At 44.5% G+C, this 6,770-nt stretch overlaps 1 long non-coding RNA gene across 1 annotated transcript; it reads left to right on the plus strand.

Moving 5' to 3' along the window:
* LOC109128885 lies at positions 1,926-2,852 on the plus strand. Its single transcript, XR_002035166.1, has 4 exons — positions 1,926-2,037; positions 2,175-2,324; positions 2,402-2,549; positions 2,757-2,852. It is a non-coding gene; the product is annotated as an uncharacterized LOC109128885 (long non-coding RNA).

Here is a 6,770-nt window from a genome sequence, read left to right on the forward strand (position 1 = left end):
GGTCGACCTGAAGTCCCCAGTTCGTCAACCTATCCCTAGTAGGGCAGCGATTCAACATAAACAACCAGGTAAGAAAGTTGTGTTTAGGAATACCTCCTGGAGTCCACACAATTTTGTGCCATGGTACTAACGGTTTGTCCTCCTTGATTGCCTTGTAGATTGTCCCTGTTGAGTGACCATCTCTGAGTTGATCATCAATCCACCAGACATAAGAGTCAGGTGAGTCAGATAACTGAATGGAGATTAACTCTTGCTGGAAGCGTACTTGGCGATCCGATCGTGCTGGTGGGATCCTCCAACCTCCTTGTCGCCAGAGAGTAGCAATAGTCGCACCTTTAGTAATGCCCAAGTAGCCATCATTTTGCAGGTAAGTTGTCATACGACCCAAACTGCACCAATGATCAGTCCAAAATTTGCAGTTGTTCCCATTCCCCACTTGCATTTTTATCCATGGATAAGCTTCTTCTACAACCTTTAACAGTTTGTTTGTCAACCAGGAGAGACGAGTGCTTGGCTTTCGGGTCCAGAAGTTGCTCAAGCTCCCAGAGAGGACAGAAATCTTGAACCAAGNAAACTAGTTAGACCCAAGTTTAAAAGGAATCAAAATGAACCAAGTAGTGAACCGAACCAGTTAGAATCGGACCAGGAAAGAAACGGTTGGCATTAACCCTTCTTCACCCACCCGATAGTCTTCTTAGATTTCATCGATCTGCTTTGTCTTCTTCTTTGTTGAGAGAGATTAGGTTTAGCCACCAGTAAGGTCATGTATCACCTCGAAACCAAAGAGCTAGCAAATCAGACGAGAGAGCTGCGTTGGAGTCACGGAAACTGAGTGCCTTGTTCCTCACTAAACGGTCGATCTGGCTTAAAAGTAGGTTTGCCGGTTTGAAGCTATTCCGATGAATCCGATGATTTCTTTCAGTCCAGAGAGAGTAGATCGTGGCCTGCCAAGCTAGTAAGAGTAATTTTTTTGCTGTTGTTGAACCTCTGAAGGTTTGTAAGCTTTGAGTCGTGTGCGTCCATGAACGGTTGGGAGTGAAATTACATCTCCGAGATATGATCTCCCAAACTGACCAGCTGAAGGGGCATTCAAAGAGTAGATGATCCCGACTCTCATCAGCCAAACCACAAAGGAGACACTTAGGGTCGACCTGAAGTCCCCAGTTCGTCAACCTATCCCTAGTAGGGCAGCGATTCAACATAAACAACCATGTAAGAAAGTTGTGTTTAGGAATACCTCCTGGAGTCCACACAATTTTGTGCCATGGTACCAACGGTTTGTCCTCCTTGATTGCCTTGTAGATTGTCCCTGTTGAGTGACCATCTCTGAGTTGATCATCAATCCACCAGACATAAGAGTCAGGTGAGTCAGATAACTGAATGGAGATTAACTCTTGCTGGAAGCGTACTTGGCGATCCGATCGTGCTGGTGGGATCCTCCAACCTCCTTGTCGCCAGAGAGTAGCGATAGTCGCACCTTTAGTAATGCCCAAGTAGCCATCATTTTGCAGGTAAGTTGTCATACGACCCAAACTGCACCAATGATCAGTCCAAAATTTGCAGTTGTTCCCATTCCCCACTTGCATTTTTATCCATGGATAAGCTTCTTCTCGAACCTTTAACAGTTTGTTTGTCAACCAGGAGAGACGAGTGCTTGGCTTCCGAGTCCAGAAGTTGCTCAAGCTCCCAGAGAGGACAGAAATCTTGAACCAAGCTACCCATACCGAACCTGACCTAAAAAAGAGAAGCCAGATAAGTTTGAGTAAGCACGCTTTATTCCATTCTTTCAAATCCCATATGCCTAATCCTCCATGTCTCTTTTCAGTTGTAACGTCAGCCCATGCCACACGAGCAGAGTGATGCCCTTCTGTTGTCCCCTTCCAGAGGAAAGCTCCTGAAAGAGAGTTCAATATGTCTTTGCATCTCTTGGGAAGAATCAGGGCCGAACACCAAAAGTTTGTGATACCCGCTATAACTGTGTTAAGCAATTGGAGGCGACCAGCAAAGGAGAGGGTTTTTGTTGACCACCCGTTGAAGGTATTCTTAACTTTTTGAATTAGGGGAGCACAATCTAGCAGAGTAAGCTTCTTGGTGCACAAAGGCACTCCTAAGTATCTAATTGGAAGCTGGCCATGACTAATCCCAGAGTTGACTTTAATTTGATCTATTTCCAGTTGAGAGAGACCTGAAGTATAGAAGCTCGTTTTGGGGAGGCTAATGGCGAGACCGGATGCATCTTCAAATTCTTTAAGAATCTGGAGAACATTCTGAACTGAGAGCGCCGTTCCTTCAACAAATATCAGCAAGTCATCAGCAAAGCAAAGGTGTGTAAGCTTTAACCCTGCGCATTTGTGATGATATTTAATTCTTCCATCCTCAGCCGCCTTGTCCAGCATTGCAGATAAACAGTTCATAGCCAGTACAAAGAGGTACGGAGATAAAGGATCCCCTTGCCTCAACCCTCTGCGACCTTTAAAGTATCCATGGACTGAGCCATTAAATCCCACAGAGAAGGAAGGAGTACAGACACATGCCTTGAGCCATCTTAGGTAAAGCTCTGGCACCTCAATCCCCCTTAAGCAGTTAAAAATGAACTCCCATCTAATTGTGTCAAAAGCTTTGGCTATGTCAACTTTGATAGTGATGCGTTTTGGTCCCACCTGCTTATGATAGCCATTTACCAATTCTGCAGCCAGTAGAGTATTCTCAACCAATAAACGTCCTTTGATAAATGCAGTTTGACTTTTTTGGACCAGGTCAGGAAGAATAGGCTTCAAACGGGATACAAGTATCTTGGATATAACTTTATACAGCGTGTTAAGACAGGAAATGGGCCTGAAATCTGAAACAAGAGAGGCACNCTGAATTCTGAAACAAGAGAGGCACCTGGTAGCTTAGGGATGAGCGCAAGAGTAGTGGCATTAGTGGCTTTGGGAAGAAAAGCTGAGTGGAAGAATTGAAGAATACTCGAAATGGTTTCTTGGCCAATGATCCCCCAAGCGGACTTGTAGAAAGCAGAAGTAAACCCGTCAGGTCCAGGAGCTTTATTAGCGTTTAGTTTAAACATAACTTTAGTAATTTCCTCTGAAGATGAAATTCTGATCATTGACTGCTTTGTTTCAGGCGAGCACCTATAACTGATCAAGTCTTGACACCAAGTAAGTGAGGTAACCAGAGGATGCAAGACTGCTGGACTCAAAATGTGCTGGAAGTGACTAACAACCATCATTCCCATTTCATGCGGATCATCAACAACAGTGCCTGCTATAGTAGAGAAAGACCTGATTGCATTGAATGCATTCCTAATACATGTCATCTGATGGAAGTAAGTTGTATTTAGGTCTCCTTCCTTTAACCAGTTGATTCGGGATCTTTGTTTAGAATAAGCTTCATCCACTCTCCGTAACAGGTCCCATTTGGAGTGCAAATCTTGCTCCTACTGGAAAAGAGTTGTAGTTGGATTCGCCAAGGCTTGTACCTGCACAACTTGAAGTAAACGGTTAGTCTCTCTTACTCGGTTTTGTATATCCGAGTAGTTCTCTCTTGATAGTGTTTTTAACTCTCTTTTCAGCATTTTTTGCTTTGCACACAGGGTTGACAAACATGTTTCCAGGGGACATAAATTTCCAGCCAAAATCCAAGCAGTTTCGATCGTTTCTAGGAAGCGAGGGTGGGAGGTGAGGAAATTGAAGAATTTAAAAGGCTTTGTGCCAGCTTGCGGAAGCGCTGTATCAAGGTCTATAAGACAAGGGGAGTGGTCAGAAAGTTCAGGGGCCAAGAAGGAGGCTACGCTGTTCGGGTACGAGGTAAGCCAGACATTGTTAACAAGGGCTCTATCCAGTTTTTTACAAATAGGGTTGGCAGGACTTTTGTTTGACCAGGTAAATAGAGATCCTTGGTAACGCAAAACAACTAATTCCATCTGTAACAGGCAGTCTCGCAGCTCAATCATTCTAGTTGTCAAGTGGTTAACCATAGGACTAGAGTGCTCGCCAGGCTGAGTTATTTGGTTGAGATCCCCACACACCATCCAAGGAACAATATCAAAGTGAAATCTTTGTTGAAGTCCAATAAGTTCACACCACAGGTCAGTGCGTTCTTCACTCGCGTTAGGAGCGTAGACTGCAGTGAAAAAGAACCTCTGGCCGCCTTGAATTGTTATTTCACTAGTTATCATATGTCTTGATTGGTGCAGGACTGAGACAGTAACTGGCGACTTCCAGATGATCACTATGCGCCCACTTTCCTCTTCAGCATGATTGGATGTAAAATGCCAGCCGGGGCATGTAAGGTTCAGAATACGGTTCAGGTTTGGTTCCTTTATATGGGTTTCTATAATAACACCAAAAGAAGGCTTATGAAAAGCAAGCCAGGATGCAAAAGGCCGATGCTTATCCGGGTCATTAAGTCCTCGGATGTTCCAAAAAAAGGGTTTTATATACATCAGGATGGGATCAGAGGGTTAGGCTAGGTGAGAAGTCTCTCCCTTTGACAGGAGATTCTTCCCAGAAGGTGGAAGAGAAGAGTTTAAAGAAGGTGGAGGAGAAGTGGTTGAACGTTTAGGCACGGGAGATGAAGGTATGACCAATGGTTGAGTCATGGCATGTGAAGGAGGGGACACAGGTTGGGTTACTAGTGGAGGGTTAGTGGTTACAGCAGGGGGGTTAGTAGAAGAGGATAGTACAGCGAAAGGGTTAGCTAAGACAAGCTGAGAGGGATTACGGGATGGAGACGTGCAGTCCATAGGAGTGGGGGAAGGCGAACTTTCAGTTGGTGGTAAGGTTTCTGGGGCAGGTTCGATTACAGGAGATGGTTGAGTAGACCCAATAGGAGCCTCAGTACAGACAGCAACAGGCCCAGCTTGAGGACCCTCTTCGGAAGGTACTTGTATACTTTCTTTGGGGCCCTTCGGGACATAAGCTTGCTTAGTCTGCTCTTTACCTTTACTCTCCTTCGAAGTAGTTGACTTATTTTCTAACCATGATGGCTTAGCAGATGGACAAAATTTGATGACATGACCTATTTGCTTGCAGTGAGAGCAGGAGGGTGGAATCCATGGATACTCAACTGAAATTGTGATAACCTCTCCACTATCACGGACTATCTCCACTGAGGAAGGGAGAGGTAAGTTTAGGTTTCTCTCAACCTTTACATGGGCTTCAGAAATACTTACCAGGTTTTTAGTGAAGTCATCCATTTCCTTTGGCTCACCAACTAACCCTGCCACTAAGCTTATTCCCTTATGATGCATTAGGTCAAAGGGCATTCCTTTTAGATGAGCCCAAATCGGCACTGCGTTTAGATCAGTACTGACACCACCAGAAGCGTCCCATTGCGCCACCAAAAACATACATTCGCCAATGTACCACAGCTTTTTCTCCAGAACTTTGGTACGTATGTATTCATTAGGTAGACGTACCAATATTGAGTTATTAGCGTGGTTCAAATGTACTTCCAGTTTTTGTCCTTTGCCCCACATGTGGCTGAGTACACTTTGAATGTGTCTGTAAGTCGGGAGTAGACCTTTGAACTGACCAATTATAAAATCCTTATGAATTGCAGCTCCTTCATGAAATCCGAGTCAGGGATGACTATACGAGGAATACCATCAGCCGAATAAGAAGCAAGAGCAAGACGTGTGAGCTTCCTATCCGCGTCTTTCCTTAGCTTTTGAGCTAGTGTAACAGATGGAGTGGAAGCAGTTGTGCTAGTAAGAGGTTTAGGATTGGGTAGATGGGGGGGCTGGGGAGTTTCTGTTTGCTGAGGGATGGTAGTCTGAGGTTGCTTTGAGGGGGAAGGGAGGAGAGGAGGTTGCGAGGAGGGATGGGTAAGAGGGATAGGAACAACAATGGTTGGACAAGTACTTTGGATTGGAGTGATAACAGTATTAACAGCAACAGGAGTAGTAGACGGAGCCAGGGGAACAGTTTGGGAAGAGACAGCGGATAACCTTGTCTGAGTGGGAAGGAGCATACGAGTAATTTTTGGTTGGACAGGGCTCAGGAGACCGTCAGTTTGTGCCTGAGCTGCAGTTTTAGCTGGTGTTATTGTAGCTCGAGTTTCAGATCTAGGATTTAGATTTAGTGATTGGTTGGAAGAGTTGAGGATTGCTTGAGCCTGAGCACACACAACCACTGGAGTAGACTTATGATGAGCAGGAAGAGCAAGAATGACATTCTCCGGCTCGAATTAAGCAGTAGGAGATTGAGGAGACAAGGAGAAAGATGAGATAGGGGAAAGAGGGGGGAATTCAGAGAGGGATATGAGAGGGAAATGGTCGGGAGGGTCAGGGGGGAAGGGAGAGGGACGAAACGAACTGCTTTCAGCCGCGGCTGAAGTGGAATTTTGGCCGAAAATTTGGTCCGCAGGGAACCAGCGGTTCGCCATCAGACGGAGTAGACTCAAGTGAAATAAATTATTCAATTTGTTCGACCACTATTTTGGATATGAATGAGTTAAATAATATTCAATCTAATTTTCTTCAACTCACTTTCTTAATTATAAACAACCATTTGCGCGTGTCTAACTATACTGGTTTGAAAATAACAAAAAATGTAAAAGACACATATCCCACTAGTTTTTTCTCGAGTACTTAACTAGACTAGTACACTTGTTGTTCCTTCCCTCTCATAAAAACTCAGAGAGAGAAAGAGAGAAGAAACCAACCTAGCCCTATGGTCGCCCCTGTAATCCTTTACCTCAATCTCCACGTATTATCTTGTAACCAACCTTCAAGATCTCACTTTTTTTTTTTTTTTTTTTTTTTCAAA

The sequence above is a fragment of the Camelina sativa genome, chromosome 14 (genome assembly GCF_000633955.1).
Source record: "Camelina sativa cultivar DH55 chromosome 14, Cs, whole genome shotgun sequence".
NCBI classification, from domain to species: Eukaryota; Viridiplantae; Streptophyta; class Magnoliopsida; order Brassicales; family Brassicaceae; genus Camelina; species Camelina sativa.